This window comes from Panthera pardus, unplaced genomic scaffold (genome assembly GCF_024362965.1).
Source record: "Panthera pardus isolate Hobbes unplaced genomic scaffold, ASM2436296v1 HiC_scaffold_13, whole genome shotgun sequence".
NCBI classification, from domain to species: Eukaryota; Metazoa; Chordata; class Mammalia; order Carnivora; family Felidae; genus Panthera; species Panthera pardus.
In genome coordinates, this window is record NW_026526688.1 from 52,832,938 (window position 1) to 52,858,038 (window position 25,101).

Genomic DNA, 25,101 nt, shown 5'->3' on the forward strand with positions numbered 1-25,101 from the left:
GTAAAACTCAATATGCTACCATTTCGAGGGAATTTGATTTTTTAATTTTTTTTTTAAGTTTATTCATTCTTGAGAGACAGACAGAGCATGAGTGAGGGAGGGGCAGAGAGAGAGAGGGAGACACAGAATCCAAAGCAGGCTCAAGGCTCTGAGCTGTCAGCACAGAGCTCAATGTTGGGCTTGAACCATGAACCATGAGATCATGACCTGAGCCGAAGCCAGACGCTCAACCGACTGAACCACCCAGGCACCCCCAAGGGAATTTGATCTTTAACAGGGACTTGAGTAGACAATGATGTGGTTAGAAAGGAGGAACCGAGGGGCTGTGCTACTTTGCCAGGTAAGAGGCCTTCCTTGCCCCCAAACTTGCTTTGTATAGACAAGGCTGCTCATCCAGCTATCTCCTACCTTGTCACTAAATGATAAAGCTTTGTGTCGCGACCTGTGGGACTGCTAGGAGCTGCCATTACTGAGCACTTATCACTGTACACTCACAGCGAGGTGGGTATTATGACCCCATTTTTACAAAAGAGGAAATAAAATGCACAGAAATCAGAAAATATGCCTAGTTCACCCTGAAGAGAGGTCACCAGAGTCAGCCAAGGTCAACACAGGGAGGAACATGCTGTTCCTCAAGCCGCCACGCTGGGCACAGGAGAGACACAGATGGACAGCAGAGATGCGGAGGGGCACCCAGAGGCGGGTGGATAAATCCAATAAAATGAGGACACTGATTTGAACTGGGGGAGTTGAGGAAGCTTCAGGGCCAAAGCAATTTTGAAGAAAATCAGTAAAGGAAAAAGGGCATTTAATTTGGAGGGAGGTGGAACGGGTGCCGCTCTGATTTCTGAAAATTGTAATCCTGACCGGCATCAGCCCGTCTGCTTCATAAAAGTGTATCCTCTCCCATTGGGTCTGCACCCTATTTATAGGAAACTCAAGCCAAAATTCCAGAAAAAAACAGCCTCCTCAACCTTACTCCTGGAAAAGGATTCCCGGTCCCCCGGGCATTTTCTCATAGGACCCCCTTCAGCACAAAGCCCCCAAGGTTGCCCTTTACCTCTGATTAGTGCCCTAGCAAAATCAATATGAATGTCACTCCAACCTTGGAGGCACCAACAGTGTTTCTCACAACAGGTTCAAGATCTCTTCAAGCCTAACAGTGGTTCTCAACTGGGGTGATTTTGTCCCCTGGGGACATTTGATGATGTCTGGAGATACTTTGGGTTGTTGTAACTTGAGAAAGGGAGATACTACTGGCCTCCAGCATGTAGAGGCCAGCAATGCTGCTAAACATTCTACAATGCACAGGACAGCCCCCACAGCAAGGAATTATCCTCCAGAAACCCCGGCCTAACCTACACATTTAATCCCTTCGTTTGAGAAGCAGCTACTTAGCACCAACCATGACAAGGGGCTAGATGCTTGGAATGTGAGATAAATAAAGCATGGTCCTTGATTTCATCAGCTCACACTCTGAGTGGGAAGAAAGACACAGAAACAGAGCATCTCTAAACTGCATGTAACAGCAGTTGTGCACAAGGCTAGGAGCTCAGAGAGAAGAGGAAGGGGTAATCCTGACCCTGGAAGGTCAGAAGGGCTTCTAAGAAGGGAACATTAAAAAAAGGGCTGTAATGAATGAATAGGAGGTTGACAGCAGGAAAGGGAGGAGAAGTACTCAGGCAGTGGGCCCCAAGGCTCAGAGGCCCAAGGGTGTAAGAGTAACGCAGCACATTCCAGAAACTCTGTAAGGAGTTCCATGCAGCTCGGGTGTAATGAAGGAGAGGAGTGGGGCCAACCAGGCGGGGAGGGGTCCAGTCAAGTCATCACATCGGAGCTTGAAAAATTAACTTTGTATGGAGGATGGTCTGGGGCAGAGACAAGGGCGAGAGGATGACGTGATAATAATGCAGAGGGCGAAGGTGGCTGAGGAGTTATGACAGCGATGGATAAAGCTGGGAGACTTTAGAACTTAGCGACAGATGCTATGGGGGGCAGAGAAAGGGGTCCGGGATTTAGAAGTTGTAAGAAGAGGGTGAATGCCGGTGTGGTTGGAGAAGAATGGGATCTGGAGCGATTTTGCTGTGGGGACTCATATTAGCTTGCTAAGGCTGCCATCACAAAGTACCACACACCGGAAGTGTATTTCCTCACCGCTCTGGAGGCTGGAAGTCCAAGATCAAGGTATCCGCACGGTTGGTTTCTCCTGAGGCCTCTCTCTCTTGGCCTGCAGGCAGCTATCTTCTCCCTGGGTCCTCACGTGGCTTCTCTCGGTACATGTCCTTGTCCTAATCTCCTCTTCTTATAAAAACGCCAACCATATTCGGTTAGGGCCCACCACAATGACCTCATTTTAATTTAATTGCCTCTTTAAAAGCCCCATCTCCTAATACAGTCACATTCTGAGGTGCTGAGGGTTAGGACTTCGAAATAGGACTTTGGGGATGAAGGGCCACAAGTCAGTCCACAACAGGAGGGAATGACCTCTGTCTCTTTCAGTCCAGGGGCTGTCAACTTCACACTGGTTAACATGCCAACCTGCTGGCAAAGAAACCGCAGGAGCTTCCCGTGGACTGGGCAGCCAGCTGCTTCTCTAGTCCAGAACAATTAAAAAGCCCATTTCTTGAGCAACTACTATGTGATGGGCATGTTACATGCGGCATGCCATTTTATTCGCACAATAACTCTACAGGTAGGTACAGTTGTCCTTGTTGTATAAGTGGGGAGACTGGGGTCCAGACAGCCTAAAACACTTGCCAAAGTTCTCACAGCTCCTATGAGCAACGTTGGCCTGACGCCACCCCTGGGTCTTCTCCTGCACACCGAAGTGCCTGCCCACAAAGCCCAGCCTCCACTGAGGACCCGGCACTGGGTCCCTCGGGGAGATGCTTCACCTCTGTGTTACCCATCTCTTGGTTGGCAAAGCCCAAGCCTAGGGTGTCCCCACCGCACCAGAGACATGCCCGTGAAAACAACAGGTAGCTCCTGGGACACCAGAGCCTCGGGTCAATATTTACCCAGTAATTCAAGCAGGCAATAAACAGCTTACAGGTAGCCTCCCTCACACATCACACAGCCCTTGGACTGGGCCCAGCCCAGCAAGTCAGGGCTGGGTCCTCCTCTCCTTGGCCCTGGAAGCAATGGCTCCCTACCTGGCTATAGAGCAAACCTCCCAAGGGAGCTTTGAAAAATCCTAGGGCCCAGGCCATGCCCAGACTAAGGAAATGAGCGCCTGGGGAGAGAGACCCAGGCACCAGTGTTCTTTCTTATAAGCCTCCCCAGTGTGCAGGCAAGACTGAAAACCTGTTGCGATCTACAATGTGATGGAGGCTCCACTTGTCTCTTGTCCCTGAGGTGCGTGACATGCAGCACAGAACCCCTCCCCTCCATAGTCCCACCGCTGTCTTCTCCTCATACAGACAACGCATTTATGCCCGGATGTCCACGTGCCATCGGGCATAGGCACGCACATACCAGGACCACTTGTCATAAGCCCGTAGGATTAAGACCCATCACGCACGAGGTTTTCTGGGACTTCTCCAGATGGGGGATCATGAGTCACAAACCTTGGTTTACCCCACATCACCCCAGCATTGACAGTCTCAGCTGAGCAGTCTCAGCCCTCGCTGCCGGCAGAATAAAGGTGCTAGTCCCGCCCCTGAGATGTCGGTTCCAGGATCTGGGAGCGTGATTCCAATGGGCAGCCTACATGGAACATCACAGTTAGGGGAGGAAAGGGACCTTGGCAGTGATCCCAGCGCCTCTTTTCAGTGTGGGGAAACTGAGGCCCAGAGAAGGGATGTGCCTAAGGTCACCCAGAAAAGGGTTGACCATCCCAAGCACCGGCCGGCAAAACGACACTAACAACCATCTCAACAGTGAGCGTCGCTGATCATCACTGTGGGCCCGCTGCTCTTCTTGGGGGTTAGAAGTGTTCACACTCAACCCTCACATCCTCGGAGGTGGGGGAGGGGGTTTGACCAATTTTAGAAAGGAAGAAACAAACTTTTTCTCCCTCCCTTTTTTAAAGCTTTTTGATGTTTATTTATTTCTATTTTTGAGAGAGAGAGGAACAGAGCACAAGTGGGTGAGGGGCAGAGAGAGAGGGAGACACAAAATCCAAAGCAGGCTCCGGGCTCTGAGCTGTCAGCACAGAGCCTGACGCAGGGCTCGAAACCACGAACTGCGAGACCATGACCCAAGCCGAAGACGGACGCTTAACTGACTGAGCCATCCAGGCACCCCAGCCCCCCCCCTTTTTTTAAATTATAAAATACATGTAACACAAAATTTATCATCATAACCATTTTTTTTAATATTTATTTATTTTTGAGACAGGGAGAGACAGCATGAACGGGGGAGGGTCAGAGAGAGAGGGAGACACAGAATCTGAAACAGGCTCCAGGCTCTGAGCTGTCAGCACAGAGCCTGATGCGGGACTCGAACTCGCAGACCGCGAGATCATGACCTGAGCTGAAGTCGGGTGCTTAACCGACTGAGCCACCCAGGCGCCCCTCATCGTAGCCATTTTTAAGTGGTTCAGAGGCATTAAGTATATTCACACTGTTGTGCAACCACCACCCCCGTCCATCTCCAGAACATTTGCATCTTCCCAAAGTGACATTGAACCATGATTTCCCTTTACCACCTTCCCCCAGCCCCTGGCAACCACCTTTCTGCTCTGCCTCTGTGAGTCTGACTACTCTCTGTACCTCATCTATGAGGAATCGTACGGTATTTGTCTTTTTGGGACGGGCTTATTTCACTTAGCGTAACTTCCTCAAGGTTCGTCTGCGTTGTGGCAGGTGTCACAACGTCCTTCCTTTCTAAGGCTGAGTAGTAGACTCTATTGTACTCATATCCCACATTTCATTTACCAGCAACGAACACTTGGGTAGTTTCCATCTTTTGGCTGTTGCGAATAATGCCATGGATGTGGCGTATAAATACCCATCTGAGTCTCTGCCTTCAAGTCTTTCGTGTATATATCCAGAAGTGGAATTTCTGGATCGAGGGGTAATTTTATGTTTAACTTTTTGAGGATCCCCCATCCTGTTTTCCACCGCGGCTGCACCAACCATTCCCACCAGCAGTGCACGATGGTTCTGATTTTCTTCATAGCGTCACCAACGCCGATTTTCTGCTTTTCTGATGGGAGCCATCCAACTGGGTGTGAGTGAAGTGGTGTCTCAGTGTCTCAGTGATGGATGTTGAGCATCCGTACATCTTCTCTGGAGAATGTGAAACTTAAGACTTTTAAGTAACTCACCCGAGGCTATGGAACTTGTGGTGGCAGGGTGAAGTTCACACCCAAACATCTAACTGTGGCAACTCGCTCGTAACCACTAGCACTGAAATAACACATGGAGAGCTCTTAAAACAGTGCCTTGGATGTATTAAGTGCTCAACAAATGTTAGCTGTTTTACCATTCAGTATTACTACTGCAGGACATAAGTCCCCAGGGGACTCTTCACTCAGTATGACTGATCATGCTGGGGCAGAAGCCTGGCTCTCTAGTGAGTTTCATGTGCATATTTTGGTTTTGGTAATAATGATCCCCCCACTTAAAAAAAAAAGAAAAGGAAAACATTGTGTGGTTTACTTGGTTTTTCCTGCTCTCGTGAATTTCTACCTTTCTCTTGTGATCCTATACTAGTTTTACACTGGAAAATAAACATGTTAAAAAAGGAACTGAAATTTTTGAGGCATCAGTATCCTCTTTTTAGCAGCTTCTTTTTTTTAAGTTTATTTTTTATTTTTATTATTTTATTATTTTTATTATTTGTTGTGAGAGAGAGAAAACAAGCTCGTGCATGAGGGGGGAGGGGCAGAGAGAAAAGGAGAGAAAGAATCCCAAGCAGGCTCCACGCTGTCAGCACAGAGCTTGACATGGAACTCGATCTCATGAACCGTAAGATCATGACCTGAGCGGAAATCTAGAGTTGGACGTTTAACTGACTGATCCACCCAGGCACCCCCTCTTTTTAACAGCCTTATGGAAGCATAACCCCTATGTAATAAGCTGAGCCACTTAAGTATACAATTTGATGTTTTGACACATGTATGAGCCCATCAGCAGAGTTGCAAGAATGAACATATTCATCATCCCCCAAATTCTCCACATACCTGTTTGTGGAGGCACCTGTATTCCGATCATTTCCCCCCTGCCCCTGCTCCACTCCTCCCCAAAACCTTCAGCATCAGGATTTGTAGATTATAAGAGGGAAGGGAACTCTAGTACCCTTTTCTAGTAAGCTCTGCCATGGAGACAACCCTGGTGATGTTGCCTGGAACAAAAGACCGGGCCTCAGCAGCTGGAAATAAACCAGCAGGACTAGAGGGACATGGGCTGCAGCAAACAGTGCAGTGGTAACAGCAACAGAAGAGATAGGATAGATCACCAAGGAGACACTCGCAGGCACTGGTCTCTGTGTCCAGGATGCCCTCCTCTGGCATCATCCAACGTTCAAACTCCTATTCATCCTTCAGAACCCACTTCTTCTGAGAAGTCTCTCTTGGTCCACATCCCTGCAAATGCCTTGTCTCAGGGATGGTGTCCAATGGCAGGGAGTATCTTTTGCTGAGCATTAAACAAAACCAGAGGACTCGGGACAGCGTCCTGGCCACCTTGCAACAACAGGAATTGTGATTTCTGAATCTGCCCACAGAGGCAGACCTCTCTCTCCTTTTGTTTAGACCTTCCAAGGGGGATTCACAAATGCCCATCAGAGTGCCTAACAGCCTCCTCGGTTATGTCCAGCTCCTTAGGCAACCACAGCTTACCACCTGGCCCTGCCCACCCACCCCAGATCACCTGCCAGAGCCTCCTGGCTGGCCCTGCTCCCCACCCACCCCCAACTCTTGTGTGGTGTCACTGGAACCCAGCCTGTAGCCTCTCTAGCTGCTACGCTCACGTCAGCATCCTATAGGGAGGCAGGGCCACAGAGGAGTCAGATCTGTGTTCTGAGTGCTCTCAAAAGCAGGACAGAAGTGGCTCAGTGCAGACGAGCTAGATTTCTCTAGTGACTTTACATATCCGGCCTCCCTGCCAGGCTGCACATTCTTCAACCCAGGGACTCGGGCACGGCAACCATGACAGTCATCATTATACCAGCAGCTGATTTTGTTGAGCAGCTACTCTATACCAAATTCTTTTGCACACCGTATCTCACGGACTGCTTGCAACAACCCCGTAAGGTAGACCATGATTATCTCCAGGCTTCACCGAAGACACAGAGGGGCTAACGTGCCCAGTCGCCCCACTAAGACGAGGCAGAATCGGGATTCACGTGCCTGCTTGAGACCTGATCTCTTCATTCCAACGCTGTGGCACTTCCTTCACCTCGACTCCCAGAACCAGCGTGTGACAAATGCAAAATCTGTGTCTTTCGGCACACTTGGAAGTTGAGCTCTCCGTCCGGGACTTCGGCCTCCACCTCTGGGAACGCGTCCCCCAGGGCTCTGGGACTGAGCACATCTCCTGTGCTGTTGCAGAGCCCCAGCCAGATGCAAGAGGGTGGGGGCTGCCCCGGCCCTCTCACCCATGCACCTCCCCGCTGCTACAGCCCCTGGGCCCCACTCACCAGGGAAGCAGCCCCACAGTGGGGTAAATGATGAGGCTTGTCGCTTGTGTCTGAGCCTCACTGCGCACTCTCCAGTGTTCACCTGCATTATCTCTTCTCTTCTCGGGAGACATCCGACCGGGGCCTCTCTGAAGAGAAAGGGGAGTAGCGCCTGCCTCATCCCCCAGCACAGCCCTGGGGAACCACAGCAGCCAAACACAGAGCTGCCTGGCCCTGCATAAGGTGAAAGGAATTTTGAGCTTCCGCATAATCTAATGAGAAGGAAATAGTATAAATAAAGGCAGGAGGAAAGGCGAGCGTAGGAGGACGGTCTGGGGGAAGGGAGTACAATATGGCCACTGGTGCTAAATTCTCTTGTGAGGTAGCCACAGAACCCCAGAGCAATACTGCCCAATGTTGCATCTGAATGTGTCTGCTGTGTTGTCCCAAGAGGTGAACGTCCTCTCCGTGTCACCCAGGCCTTCAGTAAAAGTCAGCCTCACACAAAAGTGGTACATCTCTGCTGCTTGGGGGCGTGAAGAAAGGAACAGTGTCCAGCAGAAGGCGGCCAAAGGGTGGCAGACAAGGAAGCCGAGAACAGCAACACAGAAGGTGGGATGATAGAGAGTCTCGAGGGACACCAGAGAGAATCTTGCCTGATGGCAACATCAGCCCAGGGCTCTGCCCACATCCTCTCCCGTCCCCCAGAAATCCTCCTGAGGACTGTCCCGGTGAACTCCTCCCAGTGTACTGGAGTCAGAAGGGATTAGCCACATGCCAAAAGCCTAGAGGACTTTTTGGTAAGGAAGATGTCGTACAAGCCCCATTTTACAGATGAGGAAACTGAGGCTTCTGTCCACTTGCTCCCTCCACTCAACCACAAACCCCTCCCTTTACTTCTCTAAAACAAAGGAGTTGAACTTTGGGTCCCTCCCCACCCTTCCTCTCTCAAACCCCACCGTCTCACTCCCTGCCTGTGTCCACTTGCCCCTACTTGCCATATGTCCCCTCACTGCTCTAGGGAGAAGACCCTCTATCAGCCGTTCGTGAGTAGAGGCCACCCGTCCCTCCCCACCACCTGAGTAAATTCTGCACCAATCCAGGTCCTCAGCTCTATTTTTAAATATTAACTGTGGTAAAATACACATGTAACATAAAATTTACCCTCTTAACCACTTTTAAGTGTGACAGTACAGTGGCATTAATTGTTGTGCAAACATCACCACCATCCACCTCCAGGACTCATTTTTGTCCTTCTGGACTGAAATTCTATAGCCATTAAACAACAACTCCTCATTCTCTCCTCCCTCCAGCCCCTGGCAACCACCACTTTATTTTCTGAATGTTATGACTTTGACCATTCTAGATACCTCGTGTAAGTGGAATCATACAGTGTTTGTATGAAGACATTACTCATACAATGTCCTCAAGCTTCATCCATGTTGTAGCATGTGTCCTTCCTTTTTAAGGCTGAATAATATCCCGTTGTATGAATAGACCACGTTTCGTTTATCCATTCATCCGCTGATGGACACTTGGCTTGCTTCCTTCCACCTTTGGCCCTAGTGAATAAGGCTCTGAATGTGGGTGTACAAATGCTTCTTTGAGACCCTGCTTTCAATTCTTTGGGATATATGCCCACAAATGGAATTTTTGGATCATATGGCAATTCTAGGCTTAATTTTTTTTTTTTAGAACTTCCATACTGTTTTCCATAGTAGCTGCCCCGTTTTACATTCCCACCAGTAATGCACAAGAGCCCAAATTTTTCCACAGTCTCTCACTGTTTTCTGTTTCCTATTCCTCCCAGTCACTCCCTACTTAAGTGAGTGAAAGGTGGAAAAGTTCAACCTTCTCAAGGCATTTGTCCTCTGAATTCTCAATTTCTGTACAGCTCCCAATGCACAGATGTTTTACCTCATATAAAATAAAATCCAGATGACTTAATACTTTCCTCTTCATCCTGCTTCCTGTCCCTCTTCTCCTTCTGGCATGGAGCTGATTGGAGGTCACTTTGACCTGACTGCGGGAGGGTCAGGACACCTGTCCCGATGATCACCAACCCTGGGCCTCCGGGCTAATGGCTGGCTAAGAGCCAAGGGCTATCATGAGGTCTTCACCTCATCTGCTGATTGGCTAAAAAATAAACTTGCTGCTCTTTGGTGGAAGGTAGGAGCTTCACAGAGATATTCATAAGCACAATCGGAAAAAGACAGTCCCAAAGAAGCACTCAGACACAGAATGGCCACCTCTATGAAAACAGGATTTTAGAGTCAAAGGACCTGCAGAAGATATTCTGTCCCCGCCGTCCCTCCAAAACTCCATGGCAGAAAGACATCTACCCTCTTCTTAAAAATCTCAAGGGAAAAGAAAGAGGTTTCTGTGTATTCGTTAAGTTATACTGCTGTGATCTGAATGTTTGTGTTCCTCAAAATCCATATGTTGAAATCCCAACCCTCCAAGGCATGGTATGCAGAGGTGGAGCCTTTGGGAAGTGATAAGTGGGATTAGTACCCTTATAAAAGAGACCCCAAAGAGCTTCCTAACCCCTTCAGCCATATGAAGACAAAACAAGAGGACGGCTGTCTCTGACGAAGTGTCTTCACCAGACACTGACTCTGCTGGCACCGTGATCCTTCCAGCCTCCAGAACTCACAGAAATAAATGTCTGTTGGTTTGTTGTTTAAGCCACCCTTTCTGTGATAATCCGTTACAGCAGTCTGAACCCCCTAAGACACATACCATTAAAAAGAGGTGGGAGAAAGCTAGGGAAGGTACATAGTATAGGTTGAACAGCTACTCTGGGCAAGCACCATGCTCTGTGTTTTTTATATTTTATATTACAGAACTCTCAAACTCCTGAGAGATAAATAATATTGAGGCCATATTACAGGTCAGGACACTAAGGCTTATGGGGGCGAGGTGGTCAGCAGCTTGCCCATTAGTGATGGTGATGTAAACCCAGACATGCCAGACTCCAGACACTGTGGTTCCACACAGCCAGCTGCTGCTGCCCGACATCATCTACCTCTGTTTCCTTGCCTCTTTGCTGTGGTGGGGAATAACAGAAGGAGGTGATGGGGTGCTGTGGCTTCAGACCCTGGGGCTCGACTTTGCAGGCTTGGGGTGGACCTTCGCCTTCCTCCCAGAGGCGAGCAGGCTCAGAAGGTTGACCACCATGCAGAGGAGACCAACTTGGAAACAAGGTAGTGTTGGGGCGCCTACGTGGCTCAGTTGGTTAAACATCTGACTCTTCATTTTGGCTTGGGTCGTGATCTCATGGTTTGTGAGTTTAAGCGCCGTGCCAGGCTCTGTGCTGACAGTGTGGAGCCTGCTGGGGATCCTCTCTCTTCCTGTCCCTCTTCTCCTCCCCTTCTCTCTCTCTCTCTCTCAAAATAAATAAGTAAACTTGTTTTTTTTTTAAGAAAAAAAGAAAACAGGGTAGTGTTTATCCATTTATTATGACCAGATGGTGAAGCGTTGCCTGACTCCCCATCGGGTACCATCTACTGACTCCAGAAGTCCAATCAGGTTCAGAACCAGAATGATATGAAGAAAGTCCATGCCAAGTGACTTTAGGAGTTTTAAATGCATTTTTCATTGAGGTAAGCTATACATAAGATGTATTATGTTAACTATTTTTAAGCGTACAGTTCAGAGGCATTAAGTACACCCACCTTGTTGGGCAACCATCACTGCCATCCATCTCAGGAACTTTTTTCATCTTCCCAAACTGAAATTCTGTCCCCAGTAAACTCCAACTCCCCACTCTCCCTTGCCCCCGGCCCCTGGCAACCACCATTTTGCTTCCTGCCCCTATGGATTTGACTACTCCGGGAACCTCACGTAAGTGGCATCATAGTGTTTGTCCTTTAATGGCTGGCCTATGTCACCTAGAATAATGTCTTCAAGGCTGAATGTATGGATTATAAGATCCTTTGCACAACGTGTTGTGGCCTGGTAAGTCACCCCTCTCTGCTGAGGAATCTAAAGCCAATTGGTCTGCACTAGAAAACCACTAACAAACTCACACTGGCCTTTCTGCCCATGGACCGTACCTCCAGTAAAGCCATGTTAGGGGAACATCTTCTCCATTTCTACACTTCTGGGTCTTGCTAAAGTCCCCAGATGTCCAGGTCACTTTTCACTAACTTGTTTTGGGAGATGCTTCCCTGTCACAGCTGCACAGGCTCCTAATCTCATCAGGGTTAGACAGACCCCCCAAATGCCCAGGGGTGGTTCCCTCGGGGAAGACATCCAGAATCAGCAACTGCCTTGTGGGGCTGGGGGTTCTTGGTTTCTGCCATACATCTGGGCACCTGCTGGCCTTATTCTGGTCTTCTGCTCACTGGCTCTCCCCACTCAATTACAACCCCAAAATAAAGCTGGCCTCTGGGTCCCTCCCCTGCTGCTTCATTCCAGCTCATCCACCGTCCTGCTCCTTGCCTGTGCCCACCTGTGCCAACCTGCCATTTGTCCCCTCACTGCCCCAGGAAAAGACCTTCCTTCAGTCATTCCTTGAGGGTTGAGGCAACCTGTCCCTCCTAACCACCTGCTGGCTGCCCCAGACTGCCCAGGGCAGCTTCACCCTGACCTCCTGGGAACACACACGGCCATGGATTGCATCATGCACACCTTTAGACTGCAAGTGCCACATGGGCAAGGACTCTGCTATTTGTCTTGGCTACACCTTTTTCTTTAATTCCCTGCTCTCCTCATTTACGGCCCCATAAAACTACAGAATTAGAAAGAAAGAAATAACCCATTGGCCGTTGGCGCTCCCTTTTCTGGGGAGAGGTTGGGAGGGGTCCTACTGTCCAAGTTCAGAAGTGAAAATAGCACCTTTCACCTAAATAAGGAGAGGAACCCAAGAGGCCTTGCAGAGCTCGATAGCTGCCTTCTGAGCCCTGTCTTGTCTGCTTCCAGAAGACCTTCCTCCCAGAGTGATGTCTTCTGGATGTGTCTACATGTTGCACCTCGTCCCATCTCCTATCCTGTCTCCCACCTTCTCACTCCCAGCCATCCTCTCCCTTGTAACTGTCCAGAGCTGCCCCCAATCCCCACCGGAACCCTTCACCACCGTCCATTTTCCCTCCTGGATCCCAGACTTCTCCCTTCACCAAAACCCTGTTCCTGCTTCAACAAACCCCCTCCATGGGGCCTCTCTCACCTTATTTGTAAACAGAGAATAAAACTAAGGACCCTCCCCCAGAAGCACCCTCTGTACCTCCTCAGCACCATCTGTCACCACAGACCACCTGTCCCTGCTGCTGCCCAGAGGAAGTCCCACTGATGAGAGGCAGGGCCGGCCTGCAGTTCCCAGAGAGCTCTTCCAACCCCTCACCCACCATCAGTCACCCTAGCCGACACGTGGAAAGGCCCAGCTGACAAAACCCTCATCACTTCTCTCTATGGTGGAAGCGTTCTGGCTTCCCAGCTCCACATTTTAGAAATCACCTGCCTTTTCATCTTCCTCTCAGGCCTATTTTCAAAAGTGAGAAGGGCACCTGGGTGGTTGAGTCAGTTGAGCGTCTGACTCTCGATTTTGGCTCAGGTCACGATCTCGCAGTTCATGAGTTCTGGTCCCACATCGGGCTCTGTACTGTCAGTGCCGAACTCGCTTTGGGTCCTCTGTCCCCCTCTCTCTCTCTCTACCATTCCTCTGCTCACAATCTGTCTCTCTCTCTGTCCTCTCTCTCTCAAAAATGAACATTATATTTATAGCAGCACTCTCAACAATAGCCAAATTATGGAAAGAGCCTAAATGTCCATCAACTGATGAATGGATAAAGAAATTGTGGTTTATATACACAATGGAGTACTACAGGGCAATGAGAAAGAACGAAATATGGCCCTTGTAGCAACGTGGATGGAACTGGAGAGTGTGATGCTAAGTGAAATAAGCCATACAGAGAAAGACAGATACCATATGTCTTCACTCTTATGTGGATCCTGAGAAACTTAACAGAAGACCATGGGGGAGGGGAAGAAAAAAAAAAAAGAGGTTAGAGTGGGAGAGAGCCAAAGCATAAGAGACTCTTAAAAACTGAGAGCAAACTGAGGGTTGATGGGGGGTGGGAGGGAGGGGAGGGCGGGTGATGGGTATTGAGGAGGGCACCTTTTGGGATGAGCACTGGGTGTTGTATGAAAACCAATTTGACAATAAATTTCATATATTGGGAAAAAATAAACATTATAAATAAATAAATAAATAAATAAATAAATAAATAAATGTGAGAGAACTCCTTTTTTACCAACATTCAGTCCCATGACTGGAGGTATCTTTGAGTCCTCCCTCCTCCACTCACACCCAACCTTTTTTTGTGACTTAAAAATTCATGCTAGACCAGGTCTCTTGCAGCACATTTCCTCTGGGTTCCGTAGCTGGCTCCATCTCTAGGGACCTGGTCCTCTCCAGCCTGGGCTGGGACACCAACCACCCAACAGCTCTCCCCACCCTTCCCTGCTGCTACAGAACAGCCTCAGCAAGCCAACACCAGAAGCCTCCACGGCACCCTTCCTCAAAAACCCTAAATGCTTCCTTATTTTCTATAGAACAAAGCACGCGAAGCCGTGAGCACTCTGACCCCAGCCTCCCCTTCCAGAATCACCTCAGTGTAAGTACCTTCCACCACAATCGAATGAACATACTCTTCTTTCATAGAATGTGTATGGCTTATCCCCTGCTTTCCGGGGAATGTGCAATTAACTAAGAGAGAATTTGGTTTTGAAAGAAAGCAGTTATTATGCGGTGTCTGATGGGTAGCAGGAATGATCCAGGAGAGAAAGAATGGATGAGTCAAAGGAGAGAGGGGAGATTTGTAGAAGTCACCCTCAAGCATCAGGAAGGAATGGGGTACACAGGAGAAGAGGGAGTAGCCTCACAGATGGACAAGGGCAGCATGGCCATGCACAGATGGGAAGGAGAGTCCCAGACAGATCCTAAGGTAGGTGGGCAGATGTTGGGATAGGAGCACACGGATGGCTTCTGTTTTCTCAGTGAAATAAGTAGTCGATGGGGTACCTGGATGGCTCTGTCATTTAAGCGTATGACTCTTGATTTCAGCTCAGGTCATGGTCTGGCGGTTCATGAGTTTGAGCCCTGTATCAGGTTCTGCACTGACAGTGTGGAGCTTACTTGGGATTCTCTCTCTCACTCTCTCTCTGCCCCTGCCCCCTCACTCTCTATCTCTGTGTCTCAAAGTAAATAAATAAACATTAAGAAAAAGAAGCTGAGAGAGAGGAAAAGGAGGTGGTGCAGAGGTCTGGAGAGAGAGAAGGAATGAAATATAGGATGACATCAACTATGAAAACACACACCCATTTTTGTGTGGCTATGTCTGTCTGTCTGTCTAACTGTCTTTCTGTATACCAACCCCCTCTCCCTCTATCAGCCTGAACAGAAATACATCAGCCTGGATGTAATGCGAGTCTACATCTCAACAGAGGGTTTACGGGAGGCTCCTGTTTTCTTCTTTGTATATTGCTTATATTTTCCAAAATGTGTCCAGTGAGTGAATTAATTTCATAATTAAAATAGAATTTTTCATAGCAAAAACAAAATGAATTACAGGCCGGTATCTGGAGTTAGACAAAATGGTCACTTTAGATAACAGGTTAAGAGGGTCTCAAACCAGAGTCAGCCTTGAAAAGAAAAGGCAGATTCTGACCCAGATAGGAACAGAAGGGTTTGCCTCTTCCATGAGGAAGGAACAAAGTAGCTACCAACGCTCCCTTTCTCCCCTCCCCCCACACCTTCACCACACACACACACACACACACACACACACACACACATCAGGAGCTGCAGAGCCAAGGAGGGTACTGGGCTATGAAGCTCTGTTCTCCCCACTGTCTGGGACCCTGTGTTCATGAAAATCTCATGTCTCTGGCTCTCTAACACCAGCCCACATCTTATAGTCTGTCCATTTTTTCTTTAAAGTTTATTTATTTTGAGAAAGAGAGGGCAGGGGAGGCGCAGAAACAGAAAGAGAGAGAGAGAATCCCAAGCAGACTCCACACCAGCAGTGCAGAGCTTGATGTGGGGCTTGAACTCATGAACCATGAGATCCTAACCTGGGCCAAACCAAGAGTCAGTTGCTTAACTGACTGAGCCACCCAGGTGCCCCTCATAGTTTGTCCATTTGACACCATAAAAACCCTGAAGTTGTCTACAAGTATGGTCTCTATGCTGTGTGCCTCTCAGGAGGGCAAGGGGTCACAAAATCCAGAAAAGTATGGCTTTTGAAAGAAAGATGACAGCGTATAGTTGCAATAAGGCTGAGCTGGCTGAGCAGAGAGGAAATAAACACCAAACGTGAATCTCAAATTTTGTCCACAGCTTCTGAGAGAGGACAGTCTTGGGCTGTCATCATCTGTCCCCCCACGTACGTGGCAGTAAGTCACAGAGATACACAACAGAAGGCCCCTCTCTCCAAGCCGGGCCAGTGTTCCGAGCCCTGATTGCCTTACAGACCAAAAAGAGTGAGTTTTAAAAGCACAGGCAATGAAAGAAAGAAAGAAATTGGACTACAGCAAACTTCAAAACTTCTGTGCAGCCACAGACACAATCAACAGAGTAAAAAGGCTTTCTACAGGATGAGAGAGAACATTTGCAAATCCTCTATCTGATAAAGGGTTAATACCCAGAATATCTCAAGAATTTCTACAATCCAATCATAACAGAAAAAACAAATAACCCCGTGAAAAGTGAGCAAAGGACTTGAATACGCACTTCTCGAAAGGAGAGACATACGAAAAGGCCAATAAGCACACGAAGAGATGCTAATCGTTAGGGACCTGCAAATCAAAACTGAGAAGGGGAAACATTCAGACTAAACAGCTAGAGGAACGACGTGGACAGGCCCGTGCAGCTGTGACGCGGCTTTCCCAGGAAGAGCGAGGCATCCGTGTCACTGGGGCATCCGAAGCACAGTATTAGACCGACACCTTTCTCAGGGGGAAAGGTGGAGATGATGTACAGGATGCTCTTGGGCGACTCGGAGCCGCCCCAGGATTTTCACACCGACAAGCTCCTTACTTGCATCCAAAACTCAAGCGTACCTGGAAGGAAAGGAGAGACCAACTCAGGCTGGCTCCGTGGAAAAGGCTCCCTGCCCACCCTGTGCGAGTTCCACGGCCACGCACCTGGAGCCCTGGCAATGCAGGCAGGGGTTGCTGCCCACCTGCACTTTGGGGCACCTGGCACCACAGAACACATTTCTAAATTTTTTCTTTTAATGTTTATTTATTTTTGAGACAGAGGGAGACAGAGCGCGAGCGGGGAAGGGGCAGAGACAGAGGGAGACACAGAATCCAAAGCAGGCTCCAGGCTCTGAGCGGTCAGCACAGAGCCCGACGTGGGGCTCGAACTCACGAACTGTGAGATGGTGACCTGAGCCGAAGTCGGACGCTCAACCGACTGAGCCACCCAGGCGCCCCGCGGAACACGTTTCTAAAGGACCAGTTCGGGAGCCCAGAGAGGGAGAGGGCCTTGTTCAAGGCCTCCCCGCAGGTCAGAGGCCAAGACTCACGCAGGTCTTTGACTCCGCACTGTGTCCGCTCACCGCCCCCAGCTGGTGCCTGATGCCAAGCCTGAAGGCCACCAGCTTTTTCGACAAGTGGCACCAAAATCTGAGCAAGTCCATCTTGTCTAATGGAAGTCGCTCTCCCCACTTGGACCCTCTTTCCCCGTCTGTGTCTGGCCCCATGCCTACGTCTCTATTACCAACACTCAGGCTTCCTGCCCCGCCGGAGGCTCCCCACCCCGTGACTGTTTGAGGCGTCCTCCTTTCTGGATGAGCTGGCAGCCATCGCGACTGCCAGCCTCCTCCTCTGAACTACACTCTTTCCCACCACGGCCCTTGACCGCCACAGAGCGAGTCTCCAAATCTTCTCCCCTCAAGCGGGATGGTACCTGTTCTTTTCCGCTGGGGTAGTCTAAACAGGCATCTTAAGAAAAAGACACTGATTGCCAAGACAGTCGGAGATAAGGGAAGATCATCTGTCTGCCCAAATGGCTCGGGCCGGGCCTGAGGTGCAGCGCTGTCAGTGACTTTAGCACAGACCCTGCTCGACATTAGGCTCTTACAAACTCTAGATAAGGCGCTCTTTTTTATAAGCCTTGGAGGAGTAGAAGGGAGACAGGGAGTTGCATGATAGTTGCCACTGTAGATAAGGAGAATATATATTTTGTTTAACCAAACCTGTCCTTTGGCTGGAAACTCCACTGAAATAGCATCCATCAAATCCTTTTCTGATTTACACAAATACCTGATTCCCCCGATAAGGAAAAGTGTAAGTCAACACTGCTCTGTTGTAATTGGGTGTTACCTGCCCAGATACCAGACTTTTTATCTACAGATCCTTTTGCAGGCTCCCTTCAGCTTTATCTGCCTCGTAGGTGTGACCAAATTGCTGTGTGTGTGTGTGTGTGTGTGTGTGTGTGTGTGTGTGTTCCAAGGGTCCATTCATGAATATGTCCCAAAGAAATGGCACAGAAAAATAGTGACTTGGAATCTAAAGAGGAGAAAAAAAGGGAGACGACAGGAGAATGATGGATCCATTTAATAATCGTACCTAAGCCGCCTTGAATTGTCTGCTCTTCGGAGATCTCGTCTGCTATCCATCACCCATAACACGGGGAAGCCGAATCCTGGGGCTGCCCTGATAAGAGGCCAATGCTGTGGTAAATCATCCCACACCTCTGGACTCAGTTTCTCCATCTACAAAAGGGAAAATTATATCCACCACCATGTATCTATCATGAGGATAAATGAGCTGCCTTACACCGAGTGATCTTAAAACAGAGAGGCTGGTGGATTAAATAAAGATTTACAAAGAATTATGTCCAAATGATCAGTATTGATGATGTGCTTCATGAAGGTAATAGATGAGACCTGGAAGGGACCCCAGAGAAAACCTGCTTCCGGTACCTCTATTTCCAGATGAAAAAAAAAAACAAAGAAAAAAAAACAGGGAACCATCCCCCATGCACCACCCCCCTCCACACACACACACACACACACACACACACACACACCTTCCTCAGCTGGCTGGTCAGGTCAGTACCTGGGGAAGACAGGTTGGTGATGCAAATCACTGGTAACTCAAAGTCCACCCTTCTAGCCCTGAAAAGTGACACAGTAGCAATGCAGAGAAACAGCTGTGACAAAATTTTGAGCAACGTAGCAGAATACAAACTAGCACACTGTGTACTACAGTATACATATCTCAAAATGAATGAAAATAATTGTTTGGGAGTGAGTTTTAGTTTAGAATTTGGTCTCTAATTTCACCGCTTTGTTACTGGTCTATTATTACATTCTTTGTAAAAGAATTTTTTTTTTTTTTGCATGCAATACAAAAATGGATAAGGTGTAAAAAGTAAAAGTGCCCACACCACCCTCACTCCTCAATCTCTTAATCCAATTCTCCCAGGGTAACTCCTTTATATTTGCAGCGTCTTTCCAGACCTTTCTCAGATACGAACCTGAACCACAATGTTTGTATTTATGTGTGTTTTTTCTTAATGAAAATGGTATGAGGTGGTGACTCTCAGGTGTCACCCTACTCAACAACAGAACGAATCTCCCTGTAACTATAAGCCATCAAAGGGGGGGAGGGTACACTCTCCACCAAAGGACCAGGAAAAGGTGACTAGTGGAACAGGATGAGAAAAGAGTTCATTCACCTTCTTAAGAGGAGACTTTACTCCCAGAAAAACACGAACTCAGCATGGTTCCTCCTGGTCCAGCTTCTTCCCCTTCAGCCCGAAAGCACCAAGTGCATTAGTCTGTGGACTCAGTCCCCACCAGCTTAGTCACAGGCCAGCTTGATGGAGGTGAGGCTCTGAGACATCAGGGAATCAGTGTGCGTGAGTGATTTGGGAAAAACAAATCATAAAAGAGGAATTATGGGAATAGCAGGTGGAGCAGGCAGGCATTATGTCCAACATATTTTGTTATGTACATGGGTAATATTCCTGGTAAATCCACCATCTTTCGACCTAATTCAAATGCAACTTTCATTAAATATTCATTTATTCTTAACTCTGGGTTGTCATAATGTACTAATCCAAGTTTTGAAACAGGGTACTTTTTTTTTTTAATTTATATTTGAGAGAGAGAAAGAGAGACAAAGTAGGGGGAGGAGCAAAGGGAGAGGGAGAGAGAGAGGGAGGAAGAGAGAGAGAGAGAGAGAGAGAGAGAGAGAGAATCTTAAGCAGGCTGCAAGCTCAGTGCGGAGCCTGACGTGGGGCTCAATCCCACGACCCTGGGATCGTGACCTGAGCCAAAATATAAAGTCAGACACTCAACCAACTGAGCCACTCAGGCACCCCTGGAACAGGGTACTTTCATAATGCCATGCCCTAAGTACCCTCCAAGTATAAGGACACCCTCGTTCACAGGCCATCTCCATCAACACATGCCCCCATCTATTGACCCAAAAACACTTGTAGTGGGCTCTCCATATTTAGAGTTGCCAGATTTAGCAAATAAACACATAGAATACTGAGTAAAATTTGAATTTCATATAAACAACAAATCATATTTTGGGGTGCCTGGGTGGCTCAGTCAGTTAAGCTTTCAACTTCAGCTCAGGTCATGATCTCACAGTTCATGAGCCGAACCCCACATAGGGCTCTCTGCTTGTTGGTCCAGAGCCAACTTCGAATCTCCTGTCCCTCTCTCTCTGCCATATGCATTCTCTCTCTCTCTCTCTCTCTCTCAAAAGTAAATAAACATATTTTTTTAATGTGCAAGCTCAAAATAATTCCTTTGCACATTTAATCAGGTACAGTGGTACCTCACTTAGTCTTTGAAATAAATTACAGATATATCTCAATCATATTTCAACCATGTGTTGTAACCCTGTGGGCTATACTAAACATCATCATCATCTCAACTAACATTTATATAGTTAGTAGTTTATAAAATACTTACCAATTATGTGTGCAATTGAATATAATGCTCATAAATATCCTGTGAGGTAACCATTTATTACCATCACCATTTTTAAGCGTAAAACTTTGATATATTATTTTTGTTTTTATTCACAGGGCGTCTGCCAGACAAGAGGAGATCAGAGGAATAAGTATCTTGTTCAATTGCCAAACAGCTGGTAAGCGAAAAAAAAAAACCAAAACGGGTGTTAAATCAGGGTCATCTAATTCTAAATCCTGTGCTTCTTTATCTCCACACATCCCTAGTCTAAAAGCAAAAAATAAGTTAGTAATACATAATATTTCCATAAAAGTGGGAAAGTAAGGATTAGGAAAAAGAAAAAAATTGGGGCACCTGGGTGGCTCAGTCGGTTAAGCGTCTGACTCCGGCTCAGGTCATGATTTCACAGTCTGTGAGTTCGAGCCCCACATGGGGCTCTGTGCTGACAGCTCAGAGCCTGGAGTCTGCTTTAGATTCTGTGTCTACCTCTCTCTCTCTCTCTCTTTCTCTGCCCCTCCCCTGCTTGCTCAGGGGCGCACTCTCTTTCTCTTTCTTTTTTTTTTTTTTATTTTTTAACGTTTATTTATTTTCGAGACAGGGAGAGACAGCATGAATGGGGGAGGGTCAGAGAGAGAGGGAGACACAGAATCCGAAACAGGCTCCAGGTTCTGAGCTGTCAGCACAGAGCCCGACGCGGGGCTCGAACTCACGGACCGCGAGATCATGACCTGAGCCGAAGTCGGATGCTTAACCAACTGAGCCACCCAGGCGCCCCTCTTTCTCTTTCTTAAAAATAAACACTAAAACCAAAAAAAGGAAAAAGAAAAAATGTAAATCACCAGATATGCCATCACCCAAAACCAACCACTTTTAAAATGTTAGAATTAACTGTATCTCCTTCCAGACATTTTCCAACACAAATAGATAACATGGGTATATACCTAAATAAATAGTATCTATCTATCCATCTATGTGAGCTACAGAGACCTATTCAAAATATCTATCTGATGATGTAATTCTCTTGATTAAAACTCTTCAAAGACTTACCATTTTCCTGGAGATAAAACCTAAAATCCTAGCATGGCTTGCAAGGCCATGAAGTGGCCCAAGCTGGTCTTGATCTGATCACATCCCACCTTACTCTGCTCTTCAGCCACATTGACCATCTTTCAGCTTTGTTAACTCAATTAACAAAAATGATGCTGCATTTATGTTTTAATTTGCATTTATATAAATTATTAGTGAAGTTTCACTTTTTTCACATTAATTGGCAATTTTTCCTTTTTGTGTGAAATGTCTAGTTATAGTCTTCATCTAATTTTCTACTGAAGCCTTGTCTTCTTCTTACTGATTTGTAAGTGCTTTCTATATATTAAAAACGTTGTGGGTGCCTGGGTGGCTCAGTAGTTTAAGTGTTTGACTCTTAATCTCAGCTCAGGTCTTGATCTCAGGGTGGTGAGTTCAAGCCCCACATTGGGCCCCATGTTGGATGTAAAGCCTATGTAAAAAAAAAAAAAAAGTTGACCTTTGTCTGACATGTAAGTTGCAGATAACTTCTTCCAATGTCTCATAGTAATTTTTTGCCATACAGAGTTTTAATTTTTTATCTAGTTACGTTTATAAATATGTTCCTTTATAGTTTCTACCTTTGATGTCATGCATTGAATGGTCTTTCCTACCCTGAGATCATATAAGTAAATGTTCAGTATATTTTTTTTCTACAACTTTACGGTTTTATTTTTATTTATTTTAATAATTTATTTGTTTTTTAATTTACATCCAAGTTAGTTATCATATAGTGCAACAATGATTTCAGGAGTAGATTCCTTAATGCCCCCTACCCATTTAGCCCATCCCCTCTTCCACAACCTCTGTTTGTTCTCCGTATTTAAGAGTCTCTTATGTTTTGTCCCCCTCCCTGTTTTTATATTATTTTTGCTTCCCTTCCCTTATGTTCACCTGTTCTGTGTCTTAAAGTCCTCACATAAGTGAACTCATATGATATTTGTCTTTCTCTGACTGACTTATTTCGCTTAGCATAATACCCTCTAGTTCCATCCACATAGTTGCAAATGGCAAGAGTTCATTCTTTTTGATCGCTGAGTAATACTCCATTGTATATATATACCACATCTTCTTTATCCATTCATCCATCAATGAACATTTGGGCTCTTTCCATATTTTCGCTATTGTTGATAGTGCTGTTATAAACTTTGGGGCACGTGTGTCCCTTCAAAACAGCATTACTGTATCCCGTGGATAAATGCCTAGTAATGCAATTGCTGGGTTGTAGGGTAGTTCTATTTTTAGTGTTTTGAGAAACCTCCATACTGTTTTCCAGAGTGGCTGCACAAGCTTGCATTCCCACCAACAGTGCAAAAGAGATCCTCTTTCTCTGCATCCTTGCCAACATCTGTTGCTGCCTGAGTTGTTAATGTGAGCCATTCTGACTGGTGTGAGGTGGTATCTCATTGTGGGTTTGATTTGTATTTCCCTGATGATGAGTGATGTTGAGCATTTTTTCACGTGTCAGATGGCCATCTCAGTGTTTTCTTTGGAGAAGTGTCTATTCATGTCTTTTGCCCATTTCTTCCCTGGATTATTTGTTTTTTGGGTGTTGAGTTTGATAAGTTCTTTACAGATTTTGGATACTAACCCTTTATCTGATATGTCATTTGCAAATATCTTCTCCCATTCTGTCGGTTGCCTTTTAGTTTTACTGATTGTTTCCTTTGCTGTGCAGAAGCTTTTTATTTTGATGAGGTCCCAGTAGTTCATTTTTGCTTTTGTTTTCCTTGCCTCCAGAGATGCGTTGAGTAAGAAGTTGCTGTGGCCAAGGCCAAAGAGGTTTTTGCCTGCTTTCTCCTTAAGAATTTTGATGGCTTCTTGTCTTACATTGAGGTCTTTCATCCATTTTGAGTTTGTTTTTGTGTATCGTGTAAGAAAGTGGTTCAGTTTCATTTTCCTACATGTCGCTGTCCAGTTTTTCCAGCACCATTTGCTGAAAAGACTGTCTTTTTTCCATTGGATATTCTTTCCTGCTTTGTCAGAGATTAGTTGACCATACTTTTGTGGGTCCATTTCTGGGTTCTCTATTCTGTTCCATTGATCTGAGTGTCTGTTTTTATGCCAGTACCATACTGTCTTGATGATTACAGCTTTGTTATACAACTTGAAGTCCAAGATTGTGAGGCCTCCAGCTTTGGTTTTCTTTTTCAAGATTGCTTTGGCTATTCAGGGTCTTTTATGGTTCCATACAAATTTTAGGATTGTTTGTTCTATCTCTGTGAACAATGCTGGTGTTATTTTGATAGGTATTGCATTGAATATGTAGATTGCTTTGGGTAGTATTGACATTTTAACAATATTTATTCTTCCTATCCAGGAGCATGGAATCTTTTTCCATTTTTTTGTGTCTTCTTCAATTTCTTTCATAAGCTTCTATATTTTTCAGTGTATATATTTTTCACCTCTTTGGTTAGATTTATTCCTAGGTATTTTATGGTTTTTGGTGTGGTTTTATTTTTTTTAATTATATGTTTGATCCAACTAAAATTTATACATACAGTACTGTGTGAGATAAAATTTGTTATTATACTTTGTTATATGGTTAGCAGTTATCCAAATACTTTTATTGAATAATCTGTTCTTTCTGAAATGGCATATTATAATGTAATAAACTTCTATATATAGTTCTGGACTACCTATTTCTGTTCCATTGATCTATCTAGTATTATTAAGTCAGTGCCACAGTGCTATGATTATAGCTTTATAATACATTTTAACATTTAGTGGTCAAGTCCCCTATGATTACTTTTCTTTCATGGCTATTTTCATCCCTTTATTGTTTTAAATAAATGTTAGGATAAATTTATGAAGTTCTAAAATATCAGTGTATCTTTCAATATTGAGTCTTCTCATCTAACAGAATAGTGTGTTTCTCTATTTATTCCACCTCTTCCTTCTCTCTCAATAAAGTTTAACATTTTTTTTGTGAAATCCTTCACTCCGCATTGTCAGTGAAAACCACATAGGAAGCCTGGTCTCACAACCCCACCCAGTAGCAACGTAGCAACCACACTCTCAGCTGGAATGGTGTTAGAGAAACCTAATGGAGTCAGGACTTTCACCACCACACTTTGATAATGAGGCCATCCTTCTTCTCATGGCATAAGTAGAGGCCACACAGAGAGAAACAAGACGCCTCCGATGATCTCAGGGAGAGTTGCATCAGTAGAGGCTTAGTGGGGAGCCTGAATTTCCAGTAGTGTCAGAAACCTACTATAACAGAAGGTTTAAATAAGATCCAGTCTTGTCATGTAATATGCAAAATGTCTAGGTTTCAACTGAAAGTCATTCCTTATACTGAGAACCAGGGAAAATTCATCCTGATAAGAAAAGACATTCAACCAAGATGACACACGTGTTAGAATTATCTGAGAAAGGTTTTCTAGAAGCCATAATAGAAGTGTTTCAAGAAGGAATTACAAACACACTTGAAACAAATGAAAAAGCAGAAACTCTTAGCAAGGAGGAACAGAGAAAGAAGAGCCAAATGGAAATTTTAGAACTAAAAAAATACAGTAACCAAAAT